Below are 27,673 nucleotides of genomic sequence, written 5' to 3'. Positions count from 1 at the left end.
AGGAAAAAAAAGAAAGAAAAAGTGATGTTATTTTTGAGGCTTTGACAGGCCAAAGAGAGCTCTATGGGCTGTGAAAGGCAGAGGAGAGGAGATGAGGCAAGAATGATATTCCTTGGATGATTCTGTGAGAAGGCTGGTGAGGCTGGCCCATGGTATAGTGAACTGGGGAAGTCTGGGTAACAGTGTGGTAAGAGCCCCACACTTGGAGTCTCTGTTTGGTAGTGAAAGAAGAGACTGCTTCTGGCTTAGAAGGAAGCTCACTGGCTGTACCTACTAGAAAGCAGAGTACAGAGCATCTTACAGGAAGAAGAAACAACCTAGCCCACATTTGGGAAACTGTAGCACCGAAGTATCAAACACAAAGCTAAACAACAATGTTCCAAGAACAATGTGGAGCTGTTACAAGAGCACCAGAAGGAGGAGGTGGAGAGCTTAGGAGAAGAAAGACAGCTGCTTCAGAGTTTGAAACAGGAAGCAGACTCAGTATAACAACAACCTAGAGGACTGGAACAGTACAGACTTTGGAAGCAACTGCTCTGTCTCCATTCCCAGGACAAGCTAGGCTGAGGGGCAGTGGGAACAAAATCTGGAAAGAGATCCCTTTCTCTGCACACTAAGGAGTCATTCAGGTTTTCTGTTATCCTTGGCTTTCAGTTCCCAGAATGCTCAGAAAGGCAAGGCCAATCGAGAGGCTAAGTTACTACCCACCATCTTTACTCACTGACCTGAAAACAGGAAGATGGAAGCAGGGGCCCTAGAAAAATCTGCCATCAGAATGAAGGGAAGAGGAGAGGAAAATTCATTAGCTAGAGGGAGAGACAGTACCACAAACTTGCATATAATGGAACCAGCCTGAAGCTGGGGTTGCCATTCAGACATAAGTGGAAACTGTATGATGTTGGGATAGAGCCCTAGGCTGTATAGGCAGAAGCTCTGGGTTCTAGTCTCAGCTCTACTACAATGTGTTCTTAGGCAAATCACTTCCCACCTCTGGGCCTCATTTTCCCCATCTGTAAAATGAAGGGATTTGAGTAGATGGCTTTGGGTTCATGTCATAAGAAGATCTGTGGAAGGAATTGAAGATATTGAGCCTGAAGAGGAGAAGGCTCCCAGAGACAAGTACTTGGGGGGTCTTATGAAGAAGGATTTTATTTTATTCTGTTTTGTTCTCTTTAACCTTGAGGACAGAATCAGGAGTTATAGAAAGAGACAAATTAAGGTTTAATGTTAGGAAACCTTCCTAATAATGAGGGCTAACCAAAAGTGGAACAGAATGCTTCAGGAGGTAGTGATCTTCCACTTGTGTGCCTTAGAAGGAATCTGTTTTCAGAAAGGGGTTGACTTGGCTCAGTGGATAGAACACTGGCCCTGGAGTTAAGAGGACCTGAGTTCAAATCCAGCCGCAGACACTTACTAGCTGTGTGACCCTGGGCAAGTCACTTAACTCTAATTACCTCACCAAAAAAAGAAAGGGGTTGGCCAAAACGGCCACTGAGGTCTCTTCTAACTCTTAATTTCTGTGACTCAGTCCCTGACGTTCCTTCTAGTCCCACCATTCACACTTCTCATTTCCCAGAATTAAAAAAAAAGTATTTATCATGGTTCGAAGGCTATGGAGACCCAGAGAGCCTACCTCTCTTCCCCATATTCCCCTAGGACCTCTGATACACTAGATGGAGGTCCAGTTTTTTTGTTTATTTGTTTGTTTTTTCATAAAAGTATTTTATTTTATTATTTTCTACGTAGAGATAGTTTTCAACATTTGTTTGTTTGTTTGTTTTTTTACAGGGCAATGGGGGTTAAGTGACTTGCCCAGGGTCACACAGCCAGTAAGTGTCAAGTGTCTGAGGCAGGATTTGAACTCAGGAACTCCTGACTCCAGGGCTGGTGCTTTATCCACTGTGCCACCTAGCCGCCCCCTCAACATTTGTTTTTTATAAGATTTATAAGTTTCAAATTTTTCTCCCTCCCCAAGACAGCAAGCAATCTGATATAGGTTATATATGTACAATCACATTAAACATATTACTGCATTAGTTATGCTGTGAAAGAAGAATCAGAGCAAAAGGGAAAAACCTCAAAAAAGAAAAACAAACAAAAAAATATAAATAGTATGGTTCAATCTGCATCTAGATTCTAGTTCTTTTTTTCTGGATTTAGAGAGCATTTTCCATCCTGAGTCCTTTGGAACTATCTCGGACCACTGTATCGCTGAGAAGAGTCAATTCTATCACAGTTGATCAACACATAATGTTGTTGATACTGTGTACAATGTTCTCCTGGTTTTGCTCATCTCACTCAGCATCAGTTCATGTAAGTCCTTCCAGGTTTCTCTGAAATTCACCTGCTCATTGTTTCTTTTCTTTTCTTTTCTCTTCTCTTCTTTTATTTTTTTCTTTTTCTTTTAAGTGAGGCAATTAGGGTTAAGTGACTTGCCTAGGGTCACACAGCTAGTAAGTGTTAAGTGTCTGAGGCCGGATTTGAACTCAGGTACTCCTGACTCCAGGGCCGGTGCTCTATCTACTGTGCCACCTTGCTGCCCCTGCTCATGGTTTCTTTTCTTTTTTTTTTTTGAACAGGGCAATGAGGGTTAAGTGACTTGCCCAGGGTCACATAGTTAGTAAGTATCAAGTGTCTGAGGCCAGATTGGAACTCAGGTACTCCTGAATCCAGGACCAGTGCTTTATCCACCACACCACCTAGCTGACCCCTGCTCATCGTTTCTTACAGCACAATAGTATTCCATTACATTCATATACCACAACTTGTTCAGCCATTCCCCAACTGGTAGGCATCCCCTCAATTTCCAATTCCTTGCCACCACAAAAAGAGCAGCTATAAATATTTTTGTACATGTGGGTCCTTTTCCCTTTTTTATGATCTCTTTGGGGAAAAGACCTAATAGTGGTATTGCTGGGTCAAAGGGTATGCACAGCTTTATAGCCCTTTGGGCATAGTTCCAAATTACTCTCCAGAATGGTTGGATCAGTTCACAGTCCACCAACAATGCATCAGTGTTCCAATTTTTCCACAGCTTCTCCAACATTTATTATTTTCCTTTTTTGTCATATTAGCCAGTCTGATAGGTGTCAGGTGGTAGGAGGTCCAGTTTTATTTGGACCTTAAATTCTTAGAGGCTGAAGAGATATAGGTTAGCTATTGATAGTTAAGTGGATTCAGAATTGGCAGGTTCTTTTATACTATGATCCAACCTATAACACCTCTCCTTCTAGAGAAAATGATATTTCTTAGATGGTTTGGCTAAGTCCTTCATTACTTGCTCTTCCCTGGGTCCATATAGGGCTTTTTTTCCTTTTCTATCTGATGTAGTTATATAACATTGTACATTATTGCTATCTGTCTCAAGAGTGTTTCATCATTCTACCAGAGGGTTGGATTAGATCTTAATCTAAATTTTGGATTTCCCCTAGCACCTGCTCTGCACAGAGTAGGTGCTTAATAAACACTGGTTGAATACTGAAGTAGCAATTTAAGATGCATGAATATATTAGCTTTCTGAAAGTTCAGTTCTCCCTGGAGTCAGGGATATGGACTAAATGACAATCTACTAGTTCAGAACCCATCCATCTGCTTCATTCTTCAAGTCACAGCTATCCATCTCCTCAAATTATATCACATCCCTTAAGATTTTCTAAGAAGTCCACTGCTCACTGTCACCCTAATCCAACCAGGGTGTAAAATGCAAGAGGGGTAATGGCAGTGGAGGCTGCTTCCCTTCGCTAAAACAATACAAAACCACTCCCTTGAAATACTCATAAACGTCTGGGAAGCAGAGATCACAACTTAGCAATGTGCTGTGGGAGAGTCAATTAGCATGGTAAGTCTAGCCAAGAACTATCTACCACCAAGGCAATGATGATTCAGAGTATTTCTGTACTCCTTCTGCAATGACCCCTTCATGCCCATCCAATGCTTCTGAACACCCACTTGAACATAGAAGGTCAGAGCATATGCTGCTTCCATTTTTGTGACATTTATAAACTCATCTCCTAGGGTTAGAGGCAGGCAAATTCTGAGTGTGAAGCCTTACCCTTATTAACAATAACAATAATACTACACGATATTTAAGGCTTGAAAAGCTCTTTACACACAGTATATCACTAGGGCTCTGTAACAACACTATGAAAGGTATCATTAACCCCATTTTACAGATAAAGAAATTGAGGATCAGAGAAATTCAATGATTTGTCTAAACTCACACAGCTGTCAACTTTCAAAGGCACAATTTGAAACTCAGCCTTCCTGATTCCACATCCAGAGTTCTATTTACCTCTCTATGGGGGAGAACAGGGAATGAAGTTAGGATGCTCTTCTCAATGGTGAAGTACAAATCAGTGAAATATTAAGGGAGAGGACAGACTCATAGCAAGGGGAAAGAGTAAGGCCACAAGAGTGGGCAGGATTACTGAGAAGAACTGCAGTACCCTGATCTTCCCACCCCACTCCCCACAGAAGAGATCATGAATGGGGATTTAGGTTAGAAATGGGAAAACATCAGTGCTTCCTGACTTCCAGGGAAAGGGACAGGATACAAGACAATCGAAGAGCCAAACCAGGATTATTGTGACAGGATAACAGTGCAAACAAAGAAAATAGTTCAATAATTCAAGGTTCTAAGGACCGGGAGTTTAGGGGGTTCACTTGTCCATGGGATTTCCTCACTAGGGGGAAACTGTTCTCACCAATTCATTGTAAAAAGCAGCTAATGCAACTTAAAGCAGGGTCAGTATACATTGCTATAAAAATGCTGGGAATGAGGAAGGGGGGAATACTGAGGAAGCAGAGAAGAGCAATCTCTCCAACACAAGGTAGAAGATTTACTGCCAGAGACACACCACAGGAATCCAGCAGACGGTGTGAAATGAGGAATTAGCCAAGTTCCTGCCTTCACAGAGTTTACAACCCTGAGGAAGAACAGGCTGTAATGGCCTATCCTTCTAGCCTCCTGAGACCTAGTGACTCCGATACAAGGCAATATAAAGTAAGTGCTGTCTGTATGACTGGGGTTGGAAGGAAGAGATGGCTCCCTCCTTTGTAAAAGCTTTATGACCAAGATGGTAAGTGGACAGTCTTCAAGGATTTGTAGACTCTTGATGGAGATGGGTACTCCAAGCAGAAGAAAGGGATTGAGAAAAGAAGACATGAGAAGCAGCAAGGTGTGTTCAGAGAACAATGATGAGACTAGGGGGACTAGAGACAGGACTAGATTTCCAGGGTAAATAAAACAGTCTATTCTATAGGCAACATGGAGGCAATGAAGGTATCTGAAGGGAGGGACATGATCCAATTAGTACTTTAGGAATCAGTTAAGACCAACTGTCAGGTAATAAAGGCCTTGAATAAGGTGGAGATTATGGGAATGGGCAGATGTTATCAAGGAATAATTTACCAGACTGACTATTAGGGACAAGAAAAAAGGAAGAGAAAAAGAAATTACTCCATAATTTCAAGCCCTGGGGATCAGAATAGTGGAGTCACTGACAGAAATATGGCAATAAGGAGAAAGCAAGCTTGGGAGGAAAGGCGATGAGTTCAGTTTTAGACATGCTAAGTATGAGGTGCAAGTGTGACAATGCAGGGAGAAATATATAGCAGGCAGACTGGTATTTAAGACAGAGGTAAACTATGGCCAAAGATTTGGGAGTCATCTGAACAGTGGTGATAGCTGAAACCCCAGGAATAAATAAGATGTCCAAATTAAGAGTGTGGCAACAAAGAATAGAGCTCCACGGGCCAAACTTTAAAAATAACTACATTGAAGGAATAGGAAGGAGTCAGCAAAAGAAAATGAAGGAATACTCAAAGAAGAGGGAGAACCATGATCATGTGCTGTCACAGAAACCAAGAGAAAAGAGTCTCCAAAGTTATGGGGCTGGTGAATAGTGTCTCCAGGGAAGCATCTTTACATCCAGGCTCTAGCTCCTAGGAAGGACATGTGCAGTACCCATGTAGGGGGTAACCTATTTCCTTTAAGGCTCCCAGAATACTTTATTAGCATTCATACATGAACATTAAGCTTATGGATGGGGTCACATCATAGAACCTAAGAACTGAAATGGAACTGAGTCAATTCAGCCTCCCTCACAACACAAAACCTTTTGTCTATCACTGATGATGGGCAGTTATTAGGCCTTTGCCTGAAAATGTTCAGCAGTAGAAGGTTACCTACTACCCATAGTGGGAGAGCTCTCCTCGTGGGGAAGAGCTCCCTTCTACTAACCAAAATCTGTCTAACTTTTATCCATTGGTCCTAAGTCTGTTCTTTGGTTGATAAGTCCTTCCCAACACTGTCACCCCAATGTTTTTGCTCTCCTTCCCAACTTGTGCTATCCCCAAACTGTGTACTTTTGTTTTTGACAAAGTCTTCTCCTGGCTAACATGAATATTCTTCAGGCGGAACTGGCCAATCAATTCTGACTCCACCTAAATGTATTAACTTACTCTAAATTTCACCATGTTGTCTATAATACTTTCACTTCCTATTTCAATGCTCTTGTGACAGAAGCACTTTTCAAACCTTAATGCAGTGTACAAATGTGAACTACTATTATTATTCTCTGCCTGTAGCATTTCTTCCTTCCTGTAAAGAGGAAAAAGATTCTGTAGCGTAGTGGAAAAACACTATTGAGTTGGGGAGATTTAGTTTCTAGTCGTGGCTTTTGTTGATGTGCTTCCAGCATTTCTCACCTCTAGGTGAGTCCTTTAACTTCCTGTGGCCTCAGTTTCCCTTCACTCAGAAGCTGTCATTTCCCCCTACTCACAATAGGTCTTTGTATTTTTTCTCAAGCATTTATAACCCCTTACTACATAGTATAGTTACTTGTGAATGGTCATTGATAGCATGGAACAATACAACAGCACCAAGTTTCAAGTCAACAGATGGTTTCAAATTCTGGCTTGGACACATTAAAGCTTTGGGAACATTGGTGAGTCATTTAACCCAAGACTCAGTCTCCTCATCTGTAAGATGGGAATGACAATATTTATACTATTTACTAAAGAAGCTATAAACCTTCAAATGCTATTTAAACCTGAGTTATTACCATTACAAATTTTGTACCCAAAAAGGACATTAGAGGATCTCATCTAGTCTAACTCATTTTTAGATGAAGAGTTTGAGACCAAAAGAGTTTTTAATCTCTCTATCACAAGAATAGTCTTGTTCATTTTGGGGGGGGGCAGGGCAATGGGAGTTAAGTGACTTGCCCAGGGTCACACAGCTAGTAAGTGTCAAGTGTCTGAGGTCGGATTTGAACTCAGGTACTCCTGAATTCAGGGCCAGTGCTTTATCCACTGCGCCACCTAGCTGCCCCCTGGTCTTGTTCATTTTTGTATCATCCTCAGAGTGCCTAGCACAGCACCCTGAGGTGCTCAAGAAAGGTCTTGAACTGAATTCAGAACAGAATTCCTGAATCTCATATGGGAGAAGGCAGCTCATGAATTAAGGACAAATATTTACAATACGATGGAAAGTTTTGTCCTATTCCAGGAGCTGATAGATTTTCGAAAACACTTTAATGTTGGCTTTCAGGTCTTACATTTCCATGCTGGCCTTCTCTTGGGTTGATTTTTAAGGTCCTAGATAGAGATCTTGGTCAACAAATATTTGAAAAACATAAACTCCCAAGGAAGGAAAGGGAAAACTAGGGTGGTGCTAAAGACTTAGAGGACAAAGAAAACAAGATTTAATGGAGTCAAATATCGAGGAACCTTCTTCACTGCACAGGTTAGGGTGGTTTTACGAGTGGGAAATTGCATATCCTTTCAGAGATGGTTGAAGTGTTTTCATTTTGCTGAACTGCTTTTTTTTTCTTTCAATTTTTGTTAAAAGGCCTCCCCTCACCGAGCAGAGGAAGAGAGAAAGGACATATTTGGAAATAAATGACATAAAAGCAAAATAATCAATAAAAATGATAAGAATTCCATCATGAAAAAAATCTCCAGGAGTCCTAACAGAATCAAGACCCCACTTGGTCTCCCAGCACAAGTCATTCACAGAGACACTGAACTCAGTAGCTTTTGGCATTTACACAGGTCTGACAACAGTGATGGAGGAGCAGCTGGCATACCTACTCAGTGACAGTGCTGGTAATTAAAACGGTGATCTCACTCTGGGGCTCCCAGAGTCACAGAACAGAGAGAAGGAGGAAGATTCATGCTAATATGGATGAACTGGAGAAACTCACAGTAATGAAGTGACTTAATGATTACTAGCTTGGAAATTCAGCCCAGTTTGGGGAAGAATCTTACACATACCCTTCTACAATCTCTTAATCACCAGGTAAAAGAAAAAAACCTTAAGAACTACAGAGGGGGAAAAAAGAACTACTGAGGAACTGCTAGTGTTTACTGAATGTTTAGACTAGCCATTTAGAGTTTATGCTTACATACCACATTTTCTTTTCAGGGCTCTGTCACTCCCCAATGCTCCTTCATTCCATAAGTCCCACACTATCTTCAAAATTACTACCCACTCTGCCATCCAGAGCAGAAAATATAACTCAGCTGTACCCACCTGCCCAATAACCAAGGACACATATGGAACAGAAACAACCAGAACAGGAGGGTAGCAGGTCCCTCTGGAAGAGATGAAAGGGAACACATTGTTTCATCTCACTTCCTGAGAGCTGGACTGTATGTAACAGAGCATAGTACACTGAGCACAGCTGCTACCTTGTCCCAGGGCATGGTTTGCTTCCCAACAGGGACCCTGGCTCTTGGCCTTTTGGAAAAGTCAGGAATTCTGATCCTTTTCCTGGATATCTATGAGAAATGACTGACCAGACAATTAGGGATGAAGAATGCAAAGTTAGCTAATGATAGCTCAAACACCTTGAAAATGGTTTGTAAAGGAGCACGAAAACCTTCCAGGCCAACTACTCCTCTCACTCTCCCTGCCCACTAAGACAACCTTCCTCCACAGAGGCACACCTGATAATGAAAGTAGGATTTCGTCTGGCCAGTCACCTAGACTATGAGGAAGGCTTAACAAGTATCTACTTTCTAAGGCAGAAACAACCTAGCTGTGGAGGAAGCTGCTGGAGCTGAGCCAAAGCTGATGCTCACCCTCCAGAACCCTGTCTCCCACATAAATGACTTTGGAGGGAGCTCTCCTTTGGAGAATCCCTGCTGAGGAGTCCTTTCAGCATCCAGTAGGAAGCACTTCCTCCCCACAATAACCTGCCTGCCTAGCTCAGTTCTGGGATTCTCTTCCCCCTCCCATTCCTCCTTGGTGTACAAACTGAGTGGGTACCTTTCTCCATTCAGGCTGCCCTCCTGGGTCGACAGAGCCGAGTCTGAGATTCCCTGGGCTGTGTCCCAAGCACTACAGGGTTTGGCTATAGTTCGAGGAGGTGCTTTCTAACACTTCCCTGTTTGGGCAGGGCCAGGCACTGGCATTTTGACAACTCACCTTTGTAACACAGCCGAGTAATTTATTCCAAAGGTGGCTGGAAAAAGCACAATCTGCCTGAAGAGGCTAGTGGCTTACCTAAGGGGACAGTGACAGTCAGAAAACTGAGAGGATAGCTTTTTTTCTCTTTCCATTTATCAGCTGAATCTCACATGGTTGGTGCTATTCTTCTTGGTTTCTGAGTATAGGAAAAATACAACAATCTAACTGTGGGAGGAGATAAGCTCATTTACAAATGTAAGCCCATGAAACTACTGTCAGGTACGTCTAGATCTGCATGCCACCAACAAGACACTTAGCATTTTTCCCCTTCTGGAAAAAATATGGTAAAATTTAATAACTGTGGCATATCACAAGCTGCTTCTCAGATACTAACAAGACACTGTACAATCACTGCGCATGCCCTCTCTCCCTTCCTCCCACCCCATAAGCCACTCCTTCAACAGCTCTTCAATTTCACCATTAGGCAAAGTGTGGTGATGTAGTTAGGGCCTAGACTTGGAACCCAATTTTCAGTCTAAGGTTGACAATTGAACTCACATGTTGTTGTGTGTGTTGCAGGGCAATGAGGGTTAAGTGACTTGCCCAGGGTCACACAACTAGTAAGTGTCAAGTGTCTGAGGCCGGATTTGAACTCAGGTCCTCCTGAATTCAGGGCTGGTGCTTTATCCACTACACCAACTAGCTGCCCCCAAAATGAACTCAAATGAAGAAATAATTCCTTTCTAAACTGATCCCCCCTCCCAAGTCAGTGAAAAGATTCCTTTATTACCCATATCTACAAAAGTATTTACAATAATAGCTAGCATTTATATAGTGCTTACTATGCTAAGGCACTGTGCTAAGTACTTCACAATTATTATCTCATTTAATGCTCACAACAACCCTGGGTGGTAGATACTATTATTATTCCCATTTTACAGATGAGAAAACTGAGGTAAAAAGAGGTTAAGTAACTTGCCTAGGATTACACAGCTAATATCCGAGGCCATATTGGAACTCAGGTCTTCCTGACCCCAGGCACAACATTCTAACCACTATGCCATCTAGATGTCCCTGGTAGTTCATTTTGTGTTGGCAAAGAATTGGAAACTATAAGATTACTCATACTCTGGGGATAAATATATGTATGTGTGTATGTGTGTGTACATAAATATATAGTATAGTATATAAATGTAATGTTTCAAAGAAACTGGGAAGACATTTATAAACTGATTTTGAATTTAGTGTTATGAGAAACCCATAATAATGGGTTTTGGGGAGGACCCAGGGACCTCCCCACTCAAAGGTTTAACTCAGGAACTCTGGCTGGTCTCTTTCAGAGCCAGCCCAAAGGTGCATTAGAGATAAGACTCTTTGTGCCTAGCTAAAACCACACCTATCTGAAAGCGCCTTTGCCCTCAGGAGGTTTGTCTTTGCACTAGACCCCCAATGTCAGCACAGTACAGCTCATTTTAATATGGGCCACCTTCATGTCACATCAACCAATGGAAGTGAATGATTCTAGCCAATTAGCTTTGATCAATGTGTAAGTGCCACTTCGATCAGAAGAGGAAAAAGACAGACCACAAGGTGAATGCCATTCAGGGTCCCAAGCTAGGTGAGGAAGGCTGTCCAGTAGCTGAGCTCTCTCCTCTTTAGGTAATGCAGGGCTTCTTAACTCTGCTTGGAGTCATGTGCTCTCTCTTAGAGACAATATGGTGCGGGGGAGGGGGGGGTTGGCTTGTGTTAAATGTGGTCAATGCTCTCCTAACATTTAATATGATTTAATAAATGCTTACTCCCTAAACTGGTGCAATACCCATTAATTTATAAATGGTAATATTTTAGAAACCCCAGCCTAGTTCCCCAATGATTTAGACAGAAACAGGCTAGTCCCACAATATTTCAAATAACAAAGTGAGTAGAACCAGGGAAACAATTTATAGAATAACAACAATATTGCAAAAACAAACAACATTGAAAGACTTAAGAACTCTCATCAACTCATTGACCAACCATGATTCCAGAGGACTCATGATAAAACATGCTATGCACAACTCTTGGGAGAAAAGTGACAGGCTCAAAATGTAGACTGATAGATAGAGACACAGATATATAGACCTGGCCAATGTGGGAATGATTTTGCTTGACTACATATATATACATACACACACATATATATACATACACACACACACACACACACACACACACACATATATATATATATATAAATATGACTACACATATACACACTTGTATGTATGTGTGTATGTATGTATGATACAAAGGCTTTGTTTTTCCTTTTTTTTTAATGGGATAGTGGTGGAGTGGGTGGGAGGGAGAGAAAAAAATTTTAATTGAAAAAAAGTTTTTTTTTTTTTTAAAGTTCCTTCAGCTGTTTTTATGAAGAGGCAAGGAAAAGACATAGAAGGAAGTAAACTGCTTCTTATTACCTATAGGATAAAGTCCACAATGCTTATTAGTCTGACTTTCAAGGGCCTCTATAACCTGGACCCAATTTACCTTTTCAGCCTTATCTCCTCCTATTCCCTGTGATATATATGTATAGTTAAAACTAGATCATAAGCTTCCTGAGTGCAAGACCTACAGTTTATACTTATTTTTTTATTGTCCAAAACACCAGTGCTATTTATTTACTAGGAACTTACTGTTTTCTGAATGAAAATTAGAAAACAAAAGGATAGGTGATATTACCAAGTAGAAATAATCTTTTAGAACAAACCATTTAAAAACAGTATTTTTACACTTTTCAAAGAATATTTGCATAGTTTGTGAGCAGGTAAATAACTACAGGATGGCTTAGCGACACTGGATAAGTCATTCACTCTATAGGCCACAGTTTCTTAAAACTGTACAAGGATGGTGTTAGAAAGGGAAAAGAAATGATCTAATAGAAGTTGTTGGAACAACTGGAGATCAGCATAGAGAATAATTTAGATTTATACTTCATATCATGCACTGAACCATATCCCAGACAGGTCAGTTAAATTTGAAAAAAGAAAATGGAGTAGCATTATTTAAACTGTATAAGAAGAAATGGAGGGTATCATCAGAAACAACATAGCTGTGTGAACAGAATAATAATCATAGTTCACATTTATATAGTGATTTGCAAAGCATTTTCCTCACAACAACTCTCTGAGGCAGACTGTGTAGATATTATTACCTTCCCATGTTGGTTTTTTTTTAATGAGGCAATTGCGGTTAAGTGACTTGCCCAGGGTCACACAGCTAGTAAGTGTTAAGTGTCTGAGGCCGGATTTGACCTCAGGTACTCCTGACTCCAGGGCCGGTGCTTTATCCACTGCACCATCTAGCTGCTCCTCTCATGTTGTTTAAAAAATTTTTTTTTATTTTTATTTTCAGTTCCAAATTATCTCTCTCCCTCAATTCCCTCTTTCACCTAATAGAAATGCAAGAGATACGATACTTATTATATGAAGTTATGCAAAATATTTCCATATTAGCTACACTATGGGGGGGGGGGAGCAAGAAAAAAATGTATTCAATCTACACTCAGAATTCATCACCTCTCTCTATGGAAGTAGATAGCATTTTTCATCATGAGTCCTTTGGGATTGTTATGGATCATTTTATTGATCAGAGAAGCTAAGCCAGTTATTGTTACAATATTGCTGTTATAGTGTACAATGTTCTCCTAGTTCTGCTCACTTGACTTTGCATCATTTCATATAAGTCGTCTCAGTTTTTTCTGAAACCATTTCCTTCATCATTTCTTACAGCAAAATAGAATTTCATTACAATTACATATGACAACTTGTTCAGCCATTCCCTAATTGGTGGGCATTTCCTAAGTTTCCAGTTCTTTGCCACCGAAAGAACTGGTATAAATATTTTGTACATATGTGTCCTTTTCTTTCTCCTTTGATTCCTTTGGGGGTATAGGCTTAGTAGTAATATTGCTGGGTCAAAGTTTTACAGTCCTTTGGGCATAGTTCCAAATTGTTCTCCAGGATAGTTGGGGCAGTTCCAAGCTCCATCAATGGTATGTTAGTGTCCCTATGGTTATCCATCCTGATAGGTGCGAGGTGGTACCTCAAAGAGTTGTTTTAATCTGCATTTCTCTAATCAATAGTGATTTAGGGGGCAGCTAGGTGGCACAGTGGATAGAGCACCGGCCCTGAAGTCAGGAGTACCTGAGTTCAAATTTGGCCTCAGACACTTAACACTTACTAGCTGTGTGACCCTGGGCAAGTCACTTAACCCCAATTGCCTCACTAAAAACAAACCAAAAAAAATAGTGATTTAGAGCATTTTTTCATACCTCTATGAATAGCTTTTTTTTCTTTTGGTAACTGCCTGTTCAATTACGTTATAAGAAATGATGAGCAGACAGATTTCTGAAAAATCTGGAAAGACTTAAGTGGACTGATGCTGAGTGAAGTGAGCAGAACCAGGAGCACATTGTACACAGTAACAGCAACACTTTTAGATGATCAACTGTGATAGACTTAGCTCCTCTCAGCAATACAATAATACAAGACAATTCCAAAAGACTCATGATGGAAAATGCTCTCCACATCCAGAAAAAATAACTGTGGAATCTGAATGCAGCTTGAACCATATTATTTCTATTCTTTTTTCTTTGAGGTTTTTCCCTTTTGTTCTGATTCTTCTTTCATTTTATTATTATTATTATTATTTTTTAGTGAGGCAATTGGGGTTAAGTGACTTGCCCAGGGTCACACAGCTAGTAAGTGTTAAGTGTCTGAGGCCAAATTTGAACTCAGGTACTCCCGACTCCAGGGCCAGTGCTCTATCCACTGCGCCACCTAGCTGCCCCCTGATTCTTCTTTCGCAACATGACTGATGCAGGAAAAAAAAAAGAAAACTGCCAGTTCATATCCTTCAACCACTTACCAATTGAGGAATGGCTCTTATTTTTATAAATTTGGCTCATCTTCCTATATATGCAAAATTATACCTTTAACCAGAAAAACTGCTGTAATTTTTTCCCCTTGCTTCCCCCTCCCCCTTTTTTTTTTGGTGAGGCAATTGGGGTTAAGTGACTTGCCCCGGGTCACACAGCTAGTAAGTATCAAGGCCAGATTTGAACTTAGGTCCTCCTGAGAGCAGGGCTGGTGCTCTATCCACTGTGCCACCTAGCTGCCCTGCTTCCCTTCTAATTTTGACTGTACTGGTTTTGCTTGTTTGAAAACTTTTTAATTTAATGTAATAAAAATCCATTTTCCCCTCCCATCATCCTTTCTACCTCTTGTTTGGTCATGATTGCCCTTCCACTGTATAGAAAAGGAAACTGAGGCCAAAAAAGATAAAATGACTTGCTCATAGCCATAAAGACAGTAAATGCTGGAGCTGTATTAAAACCCAGTTCTGTTGTCATTAAATCCACCTCTCTTCTATTTAATGTTGCTTCCCTTCTACTTACAAATATATAAACACAGAATAGTTATAAGTAGGTTGTAGCACATTCAATTATAATTTCTGTGCTAGAAGTGGTATAAAAGACCTGTGAGAACTGGCAAGTGAAGAAAGCAGAGGCAGGAAAACAATAATGTAAAAATAGTAAAGGACAAAAGAATTCAGACCAAATGCAATGATTTCAGATGACTAATTCTGAAACATACTTCATACTGGCTACTTCCTTGATGTCTACAAACACACCTGTGCATCCCTCATCCTCAAAAAACCCACACTTTATCCATACATCCTCACTAGCTATTATTCTATATCTTTCCTTGATCATGGATATACTCGAGAAAAGTATTTATAATTGGTGCCTCCATTTTCTTTCTTCACTCTCTTCTTAACTCTGTAATTTGGCTTCAATTCTCAACACTCAACTGAAACTGCTCTCTCCAAAGTCACCTCTGATCTTTTAATGGACATATCTATATACCTTTTCTCTATCCTCATCCTGCTTGATCTCTCTGGAGCTCTTAACCCTCTTCTCGGGGCAGCTAGGTGGGGCAGTGGATAGAGCACTGGCCCTGAAGTCAGGAGGACCTGAGTTCAAATCTGGCCTCTGACACTTGACATTTACTAGCTGTGTGACCCTAGGCAAGTCACTTAACCTCAACTCCCTCACCAAAAAAACCAACAACAACAAAAAATAACCCTCTTGTCCCTAGTTTTGGTGTAAGTACTCTAACTTGGCTCTAACCTCTTTCTATCTGAGGCCCTATTCTTTTTTTCTAGGCTACTTTCCTTGGTGAAATAATCAGCTCTCTTTGATTCAATTATCTCTATGCTGGTGAGTTCTAGATCTACTTATCCAGCCCTAACCTCTCTCCTGTTCTTCACACTCACATCTCCAACTGTCTACTGACATCTCAACCTGGATATCTCACACACAGTTTAAACTCAACATCTCCAAAACAGCTCATTTTTTCCTCAAAATTCTCCCCTCTTCCTAACTTCCCTATTACTGTCAAGAGTACTATCACAGCCTCAGTCACTTAGGTTCATCAACTAAGTATCATCTTCCACTCTCACCCTATTTGTTGGCAAATCCTATGGATTCTACCTTCTTCACAACTTTTGTAAATGCCTCCTTCTCTCTTCTGACAATGACTGCATCCCAAAGGCAAGAATCCTTCATGACTTCACAACTGAACCACTGCAATAATCTGCTGGTTGGTATCCCTGACTCAAGTCTCTCCCCACTCCAGTCTCTCCTCCATTCAACTATCAAAGTGACACACACCTGACCATGTTGCCCCTATTCGATAAACTCCTGTGGCTCCCTATTACTTCCAGGATTAATTACAAAACCCTCATTTTGGCTTTTAATGCCCTTCATAATCTGGTCCTTTCCTACCTTTCCAGTATTCTTACAACTTACTCCTCGAAAAAAATGAAAAAAAAGAAAAAAGAAAACAACAACAATAACAAAAACCCCAACTTACTCCTCTCCATATCCTCTACAATCCAGTGACACTGGCCTTTTTGCTGTTACTCACAAAAGATATCCCATCTTGAGGCTTTTTCACTGGCTGTCTCCCCCATACCTGGGAGGATCTTCCAATTTGTTTCTACCTCTTGGCTTCCTTCAAGTCTCAGGTAAAATCCCACTTTCTGCAAGAAGCATTTCCTGGTGTCCCTTGAAGCTAGTGCCTTCCCCTTGACATTTTCTTCAGATTATCCTACATATAAGTTATTCGTTCATAATTATTTGCATGCTGTCCTCCACACACCGTGTGATCCAGTGACACTGGCCTCATGGTTGTGCCTTGAACACCACACTCCATCTCCCAACTGGGAATTTTCACTTGCTGTCCCCTATACCTAGAACTCTTTCCATCCCCATCTCTACTTCTTGGCTTCCTTTAAGTCTTGGTTAAAGTCCCACCTTCTCTTTTCTTTTCTTTCTTTCCTTCCTTCCTTCCTTCTTTCTTTTTTAGCTGGGCAATGAGGGTTAAGTGACTTGCCATGGGTCACACAGCTAGTAAGGGTCAAGTGTCTGAGTCCGGCTCCTGAATCCAGAGCTGGTGCTCGATCCACTTCGACACCTACCTGCCCCCAAATCCCACCTTCTCCAAGAAGCCTTTCGCACTCCTCCTCAGTTCCTCTGAGACTGCTCCGAATTTAAACTGTATGTATCCTGTTTGTACGTCATTCTTGTACCTATGTTGTTTCCTTAGTGAGCTTCTTGAGAGGAGGGGCTGTTCTCCCCCCCTCCCCCGCCCCTGCCTTATTTTTATAGCCACTGCTTAGGACAGCACCTGCCATACAGTATTGCACAATAAATGCTTGTTGACTTGACTGGACTTTACATTGAAGTCAGCCAGTACTAGAGTATATGTTTGTTCACTTAAATGAAGGATTTGTACTAGTTCTTTGTAGAATTTCTCCACCTTCTCATCTTCTGCGACTGATGTTGGCAGCTCAGCTACAATTACATTATTATTCATGATGATCTTTTTATTAATTCTCATCAGGGTCACTGTAATATGAAATGACCAAATGTTCCATGAAATTTTTTTGTTGCCTTTAGACACACAATAAAACCAACTCCTTCAACTCTTTTATTTGATCCTCAAAGACCCTGTAAGCCATCCTTCTATTTAAGAGCAACTTCCTTTTGACCTTAGGTTTTATTTATAGTAAGAAAGAGCAGATTAATACAATTCTGTTTTTCATTCACTGGTCACTGGACATGTATCTTACAATCATGGAATCAATTAAATTAATGCTCACAGGGGCAGCTAGGTGGCACAGTGGATAAAGCACTGGCCCTGGATTCAGGAGTACCTGAGTTCAAATCTGGCCTCAGACACTTGACACTTACTAGCTGTGTGACCCTGGGCAAGTCACTTAACCCCCATTGCCCTGCCCCCCCCCAAAAAATTAATGCTCACAGATAGCCTAAGAATTTGATGCTGAACACCTTGTTGCTCCTTTTCTGCTGCTGCAGAAGTAGAAGGGGACCACAGAGGCCTGAGAACCAGTTTGTCTTTTCCTGTTTCACCAATTGCAATGGTTAAAGAACTCATCAATGATCAGCCTCTCATGACTAGACTGGTTCTTACACTGGTTTTTTCAAACGCTAGGGATATGCTTAAGAGCCTGTATGATCAGAAGAGAGGGTTCAGCTCCAATGTTGCACTGGTAATGATGAAATATTAAGAGAATGAGATGAACTTGTCCAGTGCATTGGGTCAACCCTAAAGAGGATTTATGAACAAGATTCACATGAAATAAGAAGTCAGTGGGCTGTGATCAACACTGAAGGAGAATGTATGAGATGGTATGTGGTTGTGTTATTCTGGTATGACAAAATTTTTAAAAAGTTTAAAGGCAAGTACCACAGTGGGAAAATATTTGTGACAAATCTAACTGATAAAGTTTGCTATCTAAAACACATGTAGAATTGGTAAAATTACACAAGGTCCATATTCAGATTCCACTGATCAAGTGCTTAGGAAACAGGCCAACAATTTACATAGGAGCAAATATCTCTTTGAAAAATGTTCAGCCTCATTAACATTTAAAGAAATGCAAATTATCACAACAATGTGGCACTGTAATTAAGATGGCCAAAAAAACCCCAAAACCCAATGTTGGCAGGACTCATGGAAATGGATAGTCTCATTCATTGTTGGTACCACAGCAATCTATAACAAGTTTTCTGCTTATTCCCTTTAACCAGATAAATAAAATTTGGGGCAAATTACCCAAAAGAAGCAAAATGGAATTTGTTCAAATGTTCGTATCAGCATCATCTATAATTTCTAAGAAATTAGGAACTCAAATGCCCGACATTAGGGGAACAGCCAAGGAAACAATAACATAAACAAAATACAATGTTACAAATGAAGTATGTGAACTGTGCTTATACATCAATAAATGTATATGAAAGCATTAAGTCAATAATATATGCATAAAATGATCATAACTACATAAATTATAAGAGAATTTGGAATGTCAAATTAAGAGATTAATATTCATTAGATCAGGTTTTTTGCTTTATCACAATTTTTTAAAATAATGAATAACAACAGTGAAAAATAACATCTCTTTTCATGTCACTGATTTTGCCTGACTTCTGTTGATCAAATTTAGCTTTTAGTTTAGTTTCTTGGTTTTTTTCTTAAACAAGGGTTAGACTACAGGATTTTTAGGTTTGTTACAGTTCTAACAGTCTATAATTCTATGATACTTGGAAATAAAGGACCAAAGAAATTAGCTGACTTACCCAAGGTCAAACACAGAGTGATCAAGTCTCCTGACTCCTGTTGTGGTGATCTTTTTACTGTATCAATGAAGAAAGTTAAGTGAGAACCTCTAGCATCCCTGCTAACTTCCTTCCTAGGTTTCACTTCACTGATATCCTTGTATTGCGCTTTATGTAGCTTAAAAGCAAATGGTACCATGGAATTCACAATAGGAGCAGAGTGCCAACAACCACCCAGAACAAGCTGGAAAGCGGTCACTGGCTACAGCCTGAGTGAATGCTTACCCGGTCTGTGGAAGGGATGATGGCACAAGGTATGTCAGTCTGAGAGGGGAACAGAGGCCAGTGAGAAAGAACCTGTAGATCAGGGAGAAATGATTCAAGTTGAAATACTACTAAGGTGGCTTCAGTTTTTACTGATATTAAACGAACCCTAAAGAAAGCTGTGGCACATGCAAGAGGCTTTCCATGGCGTAGACACAGGCCCAGGTGCAGTCCCCCTAAAAGCCAGACACATTGCAACAGACAGCAAGGCAGAATTCCAACATAAGACATTGGATATGAAAACAGCCTATTAGCTCATAAGGAGCACACCGCTGTGGGACTTGGTAAGAAGCAGCAACTAACAGAGTTGCAACTGATGCAACTCTATCTGCTAGTTTAATGAACCAAATACCAGGAGGGATTAATCTGGGAGTCCAAGAACACACAACAAGGCTCCTAGAATACAGTCTGTTTTCCGATCATAAACAGTTGTGGCCACAAACATATCTATGTCATTCAGATGGAGGAACTAGAATGAAACATAAATAAAGAAGAGGCAAAACGCTGTGAATGCTGTGCTTCCCCAAAGCAAGAGTCCTCAGCAAGTTTCCCTAAACAAAAATGACATATAACCTACTTCTGTTCCCCAAGGTTTCATACCACAGAAGTTTGGCGCTTGTTGAAGGACAAGAACATTTAATAAAGTGGAAGAAAGAAGAGACTAACTGGGGAAGCACGTGCAAAGAAGTGCTTCTCTTGCTAACTGACAGAGCTGCCCCTCATGAACTGATGTTGTTTCTTCAAAGTTATGGTGGGCCCTGGATGTCAGGTGAAACCCAACTGTCTGGGTGACTCAGGTGCAAGTCAAACAACAGTCCCTTCTCCCAGAGTAAGATCAGTGTGAACAGCTACTGAGGACAAATGGAAGGGCAGAGCTCTTGACCTACTAGTATGAATCTAGGTGGCACAATTTCAAAAATCTCCCTCTGCTAGACTTAGTATTTCTCAGGAGACAAACAAGTGGGAACCACCTCCCTCCTCCCACTCTGCAGGGAATAGCACAAGTTTAGACATACTCTTAACTAATGCTTTTGGCCAAGAGTAGGAAATACAATAAGAGACAATTAAACCATGTTTTACTGAAGACAGAAGTGGTGATGTGCAGAAAGAGAAGTTTAAGACAAAGTCCCTGCCCTGAAGCTTACGGTCTGGTTGGGGAAATACAACCAAGATGTACAAAAAAGAGCAAACTGACAATAAAATTGGTGCAGTGGAAAGAGAACTAGTTTTGGTATTAAAAGACCTGGGTTTTAAGTCTTGGCTCATCACTTACTAGCTTTTGTTAGTCTTAAGATTTAGAGCTAAAAAGGATCTTAATTATAATCTAGTCTATGAGCCCAAGGCCCAAATGATATTGGGCCCTTGAATAAGTCTCTTAATTTCTCTGAGTGACACATATAACACATTAAAACTCCAATTCTTAGTCAATTCACCTATAAAAACCAGAATATTTACACTACCTACCTCCATAGGGTTCTGTGAGGATTCAATGAGATAAGAATGTTTGTAAAGGGCTTTGCAACTTTAGAGTTCTATATAAATGAGGCCTCATTATTATTATTACTAAAAACCACATATATATATATAAAATTTAGGGCCAAGTAAATGGTACAGTTAGGGCAGCTAGGTGGTGCAGTGGATAGAGCACTGGGCCAGGTAGACCTATATACATTTCATATGTAAATCTTTTATTGTTCTTTGTACATAAAAATTCTCATTTACTGGTGTTTGTCAAGTTCAGAACAAAAAAAAATTTAAATTACATTAAACTTGGAGTTGGAAGCCTCAAATTTAAGTCTCAGTTCTATGGGATTAGTAGTATGTATAGCTGACTGTGAGCAAGCATCATCACCTCTCTTGAGCCTCGCAGGAATAATAATCATAACTGTACGATGTACCTCAGAGGCTTATATTACAATAAAGAAGGGATTCTATGAACACTCTGTTATTCCAGCTGTCACTGATCTCCCTCTCCCTTAGATCTCCTATAGCAGTTAGTCTGCACCACAAAGTTTAGCCACTATTCTACAATGTATACAATTAGGAAAGTTGGCTGAGACACTGAGGTGTTAAGTGACTTGCCCAAGATGTCGCAGCCAGGCTATATGGCTATTTTCCTCAACTAGGTTATAAGAACCTACCACCTACAATAATAAACCACCTATGGGCCAGCTAGGTGGTGCAGTGGATAGAGCACTGACCCTGGATTCAGGAGGACCTGAGTTCAAATCCGGCCTCAGACACGTCACACTTACTAGCTGTGTGACCCTGGGCAAGTCACTTAACCCCCATTGCCCCGCCCAACAAAACAAAACAATAATAAACCACCTACAACATGTAGTATAGGGCTGATCACACATGATAAATGCTCAATAAATTACAAGGGACAGTTTGATGGTACCTAATCCTTTCTGGTTTCCCACAAAGGAGGTACACATAGTCATTTTGTTTTTCTTGCAAAAACCAAATAGTCTTCTTTTAAGAGAATCTCAAACTGAAAACCACTACATAACCCATGAAGTTCAGGAGAAAAGGGACTGAGAAATGACCTAGCCCCATTTGCTCTTGATCTAAGTAAGGGCTGTCCACTCCTCTGTTTTTAGCTAATGAAATCTCAGTAGGTTGAGTACTGTTTACTCCTACCCTTCACCCAGTTGGAAGCGTTGGGCACCAATACACAATATCCAGAAGGAAATCGTTGAAACCCATCGTTCTGGGCATAGTTCCTTTAAAGGTAGACCTTTTCTTGGCTAAGGCTCCCATGCAACCAGTTGATATTGTCAATTACCAAAGTACTTTTGCCTTTCAGAAAAACCTGGCCTTATTCTAAAATTAAAGGCTTCTGTTTGCCTACTGGAAGCAAAAATCAGCTTGTGCTAGGCTTTCTGACACTAAGGAAAGCCAGATTTCTGAATGTAAAGTAAGGGGCACGTGATTCTTGAGGCCAGAAGCCACTGAAATGTGGCAACTCTTCTAGGACTCATTTGGGATGTTGGGTTCCTACAGGCTTCTGGCATTCTTGGTGGAGGCAATGGTGGGGGGGCAGGGGGGAAGGGGATTCCCCTTTCTCTGACACTGAGAGGCTCTGAGACTTTCTGAGGGTCACAGAGGCAGGATGCAGGGCCAGGATAAGAACTCAGATGCTCTTGAATGTTGGAATCCTGTCCACCACATCATCCTGTTTCTTTCCAATACTTTTTCTACAATACCAAGTTGCCGCCCAACCCATGAAGACTCACCCACCCAGTACTATCCAAGAGAGTTCTAATTCCCTAGCCAAATGCTCCCTTGAGGTGAAAGATCTATGCTCACTAAAGCCTCTGAGTCCTTACGAAGAAGAAGGTGCTTGGAGAATTAACATTATTCATGGACTTACATAACTTTTCTTTCTCAAAGAGAAAAAAAAATTCCTACACACCCAGCCTAATCATAGTGACATTCGTAAGGAACCTGTCATAGTGACAAGACGAAATAAACCACGAGGTAGCACGTTAAACCTCTGCTTTAATGATACTGCTATGGTGTGAGAGGGGCCTAAGATGAGGTAATGGCAATTCTTAAAAACCTGCGGTGTACTTGGCCGCAAGGCCCATTTAGGGGGCTCTACCTAAAGTGTAAGACACACTGAACCAAAAAGACTTTCCCACATGTGTCCATTTAGTTAAGGAGATAGAAATCCTAAGGCAGAAATAGAAACAGGAAATGGAGGTAAAAGGGTGTGTGTATACACACACACACACACACACACAAAATCTAACCCTAAATATAAGGTCATCTAAGCTAAAAAGAAAAATGAAAAGTTTCTCCAGATCATTCAAATCTCAGTGAGTACCCAGACAATTAGTTTAAAAAATAAGTACCATACAACCCCCTTTGAAAGGAGGGGGAGCTGCATTGTGAAATCCAACAGCAGGTGTCACAACTCCCAAAAAGATTGAGCGTCCCTGCCCTGGAGAGACCCATGTTCCCCGTCCTAGGGCAAGAGTTCACTCCAGGTCTTTGGCTTTTTTACTGGGCAGCAGTTCTTTTCTATGGGCTTGTGGCACCTCTGCCCGGATGGGAAGATTTGAAAAGCAGTCATAGTGAAGGTACCATGAGTTCCTCCATAGAGGGGTTTAAAAAAATAGATCAGCAATTCAGACTCAGACTTTTAGAGCTGGAAAGGAAAAAGTGAAGTAAGCAATTCTGTATTTCTAATTTTGAAAAATGAAAAACCTTCTGAATAAGTAAATAAAATAAAATAAAAAAAGAATCATAAGAGAATGAAAAGGAGTTCCATTTTGAGAAGGAAACCATTATCTTCATAATATTTTACCAGAGTGAACTATCTTAAACCCGATTCCCTCTCCCCTCCCCCCCCCCACAGAAGTAAGCCGACAACAGAAGCAAAGGAAACTTAATGAGTTTGTCCACGGCACAGGAGTCGGGCCATGGGTCAGGGCTCCCAGGTATACTGGCTCACTTTGACTTGGGTTACCCAGCAAGAAAGAAGGCCTAAAAACAATGTGTGGGTCAGCAGTGCCAGACAGAGACAACCACCTCAGAAAAGAGTAAACACCAAAGGATAATGGGAGGTCTTTTAAGGCAACCAAGTTATCCAAAGTTTTCGAATCCACCTCCTTAAGAGCACCACAAATTCAACAGAGGCATGAAACTGAGAAAGCACAACTGATCTGGCTACTTAGAAAACCTCTGGGATTTTATGTCAAACATCAGAGTCTGTAAAAGACACAAGGGACTTAAGATTGACTCTGAAAAGGAAAATCAAGAACTTCTAAAGAAGAATTTCTAGAAAATGGTGAAAGAGCCTTCACCCACTCTACAAATTACATTTATAGAAAAATCGATTTACCATCAAAGCCAAGCAATACAACAATAAAAGCTTAACAGATCCCATTTCTAGAGTATGTTAGAGTTTTTTACTAAGTGCTTTCCTTACAACAACACTGTAGAGTTTATGCAATTTTGTTAGCCCTGATTTACATATGAATGAACTGCATTTCAGAGAGATTAAATGACTTATCATAATCATACAGCTCATGAGTATTAGAGACCTGTGTCAGATGCTTCCTGGAATCTACCTGAAACCACACACGAAGGACTGATTGAGATGGGACCTCCATGTAGACTTATAATAGTGGGAACTAACAGTGAGGGAGGCCAGCTAGAACAAAACCATTTAGCAATATCCCCCAGGATCTTGACCAGTCAGATACTGACATCTTGAGAAAGTAACATGAGAAGATGCCTTAAATATTACTTCATCTTTGGGAGAAGCTATGGGAAAAATTTCAGAAAAGATAAGATCGAAGTAGACAGGAGTGACCTTGAGCATCATCTCAAATTTTAACTTGGACCCAGGATCCCTAAAAGGAGCCACAACTTTGTGAAGAAGATTCAAAATAAAATTATGAACTTGCTCATAAATTTGCTCAGACTGCTGCTACTTATTGTCACAGCAAAAGTCATTCACAAAGGGAGTTAAAATGGCTCTCTGAGGCTGCTTCCTACTTAAATCTAAACACCTCCAATAAAATGAAGTGGCTCTGAGAGACCAACCCCCCAAAATAAGCACTGTGCTTTGCATTTAGAAGACCACACGCTTTTCTCCAACAAGCTCAAAATGTCTTCTGGGTCTCCGTTATCCTCCCTCTCCCCTATTGACCAAGGGCTCAATGGCAGCAGTGGTCTTGTCTTTACAATAAAGGACAGACATGATCAATCCTCTCTCTGACAGGGAGGAGCCAATGGCAGCTCAGGAGGTATAAAGACCATGAGTAAAGTACCAGAAGTGAAATCAAGTCACCTTCATGTTCCAGTAGCATTTCATGCTCTGACCAGCTTGTTGTAAGGGTCTGGGCCTCCACCTTTAAGACAGAGTTCCTGGAGCCATTTCCTGCCTTGTTCTAGCCCCTATTTTATATTCCCAGGAGATCAGGTGGAGGCCACTTAGAAATCATCTCAAATGTAATTCTAGGGATCGTAGTTACAGTATGTGCCAGCTGAGGGATAGAGTTTCATAGAGGAACTTAATTATAGCTTGGGAGTGCCATAAGAGAACAGAACAGGGAAAGAAAGCAGCAGGCTGTCCTGCTTCACAGCACCAACTTGGGCCAGAAGTTTGATTCAAACTTGGGACGTGGAAAGAGTGAGCTTACTGATGCTTCTGTACTCAAAAGGCAACTTATTTAGTACTGCTCTATAAACTAGATCCATAGGAAATCAAGTGGCAATGTACTTCATAATCCTATTCCTTCCACTTGCCAAACTATGAATTATAAACAAAACTTGTCAGTTCTACAAATTACACAAATACAATGTATCAGGATGGACTCCGCTGGTGTTACAGATGCAAAGCTCTGTATCACGGGGTCATGTAAACCTAGAAAGAAGGTAAAAAATCAAAGTTCTAAACACATTCAAATCAGAAAATTTATTCAACACCCACTGGAGGAGATATGAAATTTAGATGCGACATGCTTCCCACCCATCACAGAGTTTAGAGCTTATAGGAGAATACAACAAAGGTGACTTTAATATATGATAAGAGCATCTGGTGAGGTCAGAGGAGAAAGGACGTTACTGACAAAGACATCCAGGAAGGCTTCATGGAGGAACCGAATCTGAGTTGGGCTTTAAAGTATGGGTAGGAAGGAAAATACTCAATAACAGCAGTACTTTTTGTACTAGCAAAGAAATGGAAATAAAGGCCCATCAGATGGCAAATGGTTAAACAAATTTTGAAACATGAAATAGGTATAACAATATCAGTGTACAATCAGGAACAATAAATATGAAGAATACAGATAAAAATTAGGAGACTTATATTAGCTATTGCAAAGAAAAGTAAGCAGAACCAGGAAAAAAAGACAGACAAGAATACAGCAATGTAAATGGAAGGAACAATTTAAAAAATCAAAACTGAAAACTGGGTGAATAAGCTTGGCCTAGAAGAAGATTTATAGGAATAGACCTTCCTTTCTTCTTTGCAGAAGTATCAAATTTGGTTGATGTGCTGGTGATGTAGCATGGATGAGGGTCAGCATCCAAACATGGCTTCCCCTACACAGAATCACTGGTGTGGGACAAGTAGCCTCCTTTTCTTTCTCTGGTTTGGCTCACTTACCCAACCTGCCTTCACTCCAGCAGGTCTGGATTTCTCAAAGATAGACCACTACCAAAAAGCTACAACTCCAACTCTCTCAGGATTCTCTCAGAGTAACTCTGTTATAGGAGAAATACACTCTTACTTCTCACCACTGTAGCTTATAAGTCTCCAACAATGTGCTCTTCCTTTGTACAAACTCAATTACCACGATGACACCATTAACTCTAACATAAAATATCGACTTAACAATAAGATAAAATTAACCATAGTTAAACATTACTTACTAAGGATAAAGCAAATGCAGCAATAATCAAAATATCATAGCTATCTAGGTTACAGACTTCCACAAATACATTGACCATGTCCTTGGGGAAGAGTAGACACACACTTATAAAAACATAGTAGGGAGGGACGCAAGAGTCAGGAAATTTCAATTGCCTGGGGCAACTCACAACAGGGGAGTGCAGGTCTTTTATGTATTTGCTCCCTTCATGACAATTTAATTCACACACAAACAGATTCTCTACTAGTTGTTTCCCTTCTGGTACTAACTGCTAGGTAAATCTGCTCTTCTTTTACTTTCAAACTGATGAAATAGTGATAAACTCTTTTAACTCACAATTACCCTAAAAGGGTGCGGAGAAAAATGTTAGTACTATTCCAGTACAAGCAACATTTACATAAGACAGAGATCTGCAAAGCTCCTCAGGTTGGCTCTCTGTGAAAGGCAGAGAAGCCCAGTCAATTCTTCACACAACAGGATTCTGCATCAGATCAATCAGTTTTTGGCCTATACTTATAGCAAAGCAACTTGCAAGGGCTGTCTTTTCCTCCTCTGCTTTTTCCTCTAAATAGAGTGGGGACAGGAAGTGGTAGGGAGAGAACAACCAGGAACAGTTTCTAAGAGGCGGTACCTCTCTCAAAAAATAGAGAGCATTGAAGGGAAATAGCTGAAACCATATCAGAGTTTCATTTTTGTCCAATCAGAAAGCTCTCAGGGCAGCTAGGTGGCGCAGTGGATAGAGCACTGGCCCTGGAGTCAGGAGTACCTGAGTTCAAATCTGGCCTCAGACACTTAACACACACTTACTAGCTATGTGACCCTGGGCAAGTCACTTAACCCCAATTGCCTCACTAAAAAAAA

The 27,673-nt window shown here is 40.7% G+C and overlaps 1 protein-coding gene across 12 annotated transcripts in view; it reads right to left on the bottom strand.

Annotated features, from left to right (window-relative positions):
• Positions 1-27,673, bottom strand: part of PPARD (peroxisome proliferator activated receptor delta) — an 81,147-nt gene that overhangs the window by 30,177 nt on the left and 23,297 nt on the right. For 6 of the 12 annotated variants that reach the window (XM_044003896.1, XM_044003910.1, XM_044003898.1 and 3 more), the window contains one exon: positions 19,383-19,454. The exons of 4 other annotated variants lie outside the window; for them this stretch is intronic. The gene's annotated coding sequence lies outside the window, so the exon portion shown is untranslated. Of the gene's footprint in view, positions 1-19,382; positions 19,455-25,227; positions 25,284-27,673 lie in introns of those variants that run through there. 2 more of the 12 variants (XM_044003904.1, XM_044003909.1) reach the window with 2 other exon arrangements.

This window comes from Dromiciops gliroides, chromosome 4, assembly GCF_019393635.1.
Source record: "Dromiciops gliroides isolate mDroGli1 chromosome 4, mDroGli1.pri, whole genome shotgun sequence".
Classification (NCBI taxonomy): domain Eukaryota; kingdom Metazoa; phylum Chordata; class Mammalia; order Microbiotheria; family Microbiotheriidae; genus Dromiciops; species Dromiciops gliroides.
The sequence above is the reverse complement of the archived record's forward strand: the minus strand, read 5'-3'. Positions and strand labels throughout refer to the sequence as shown.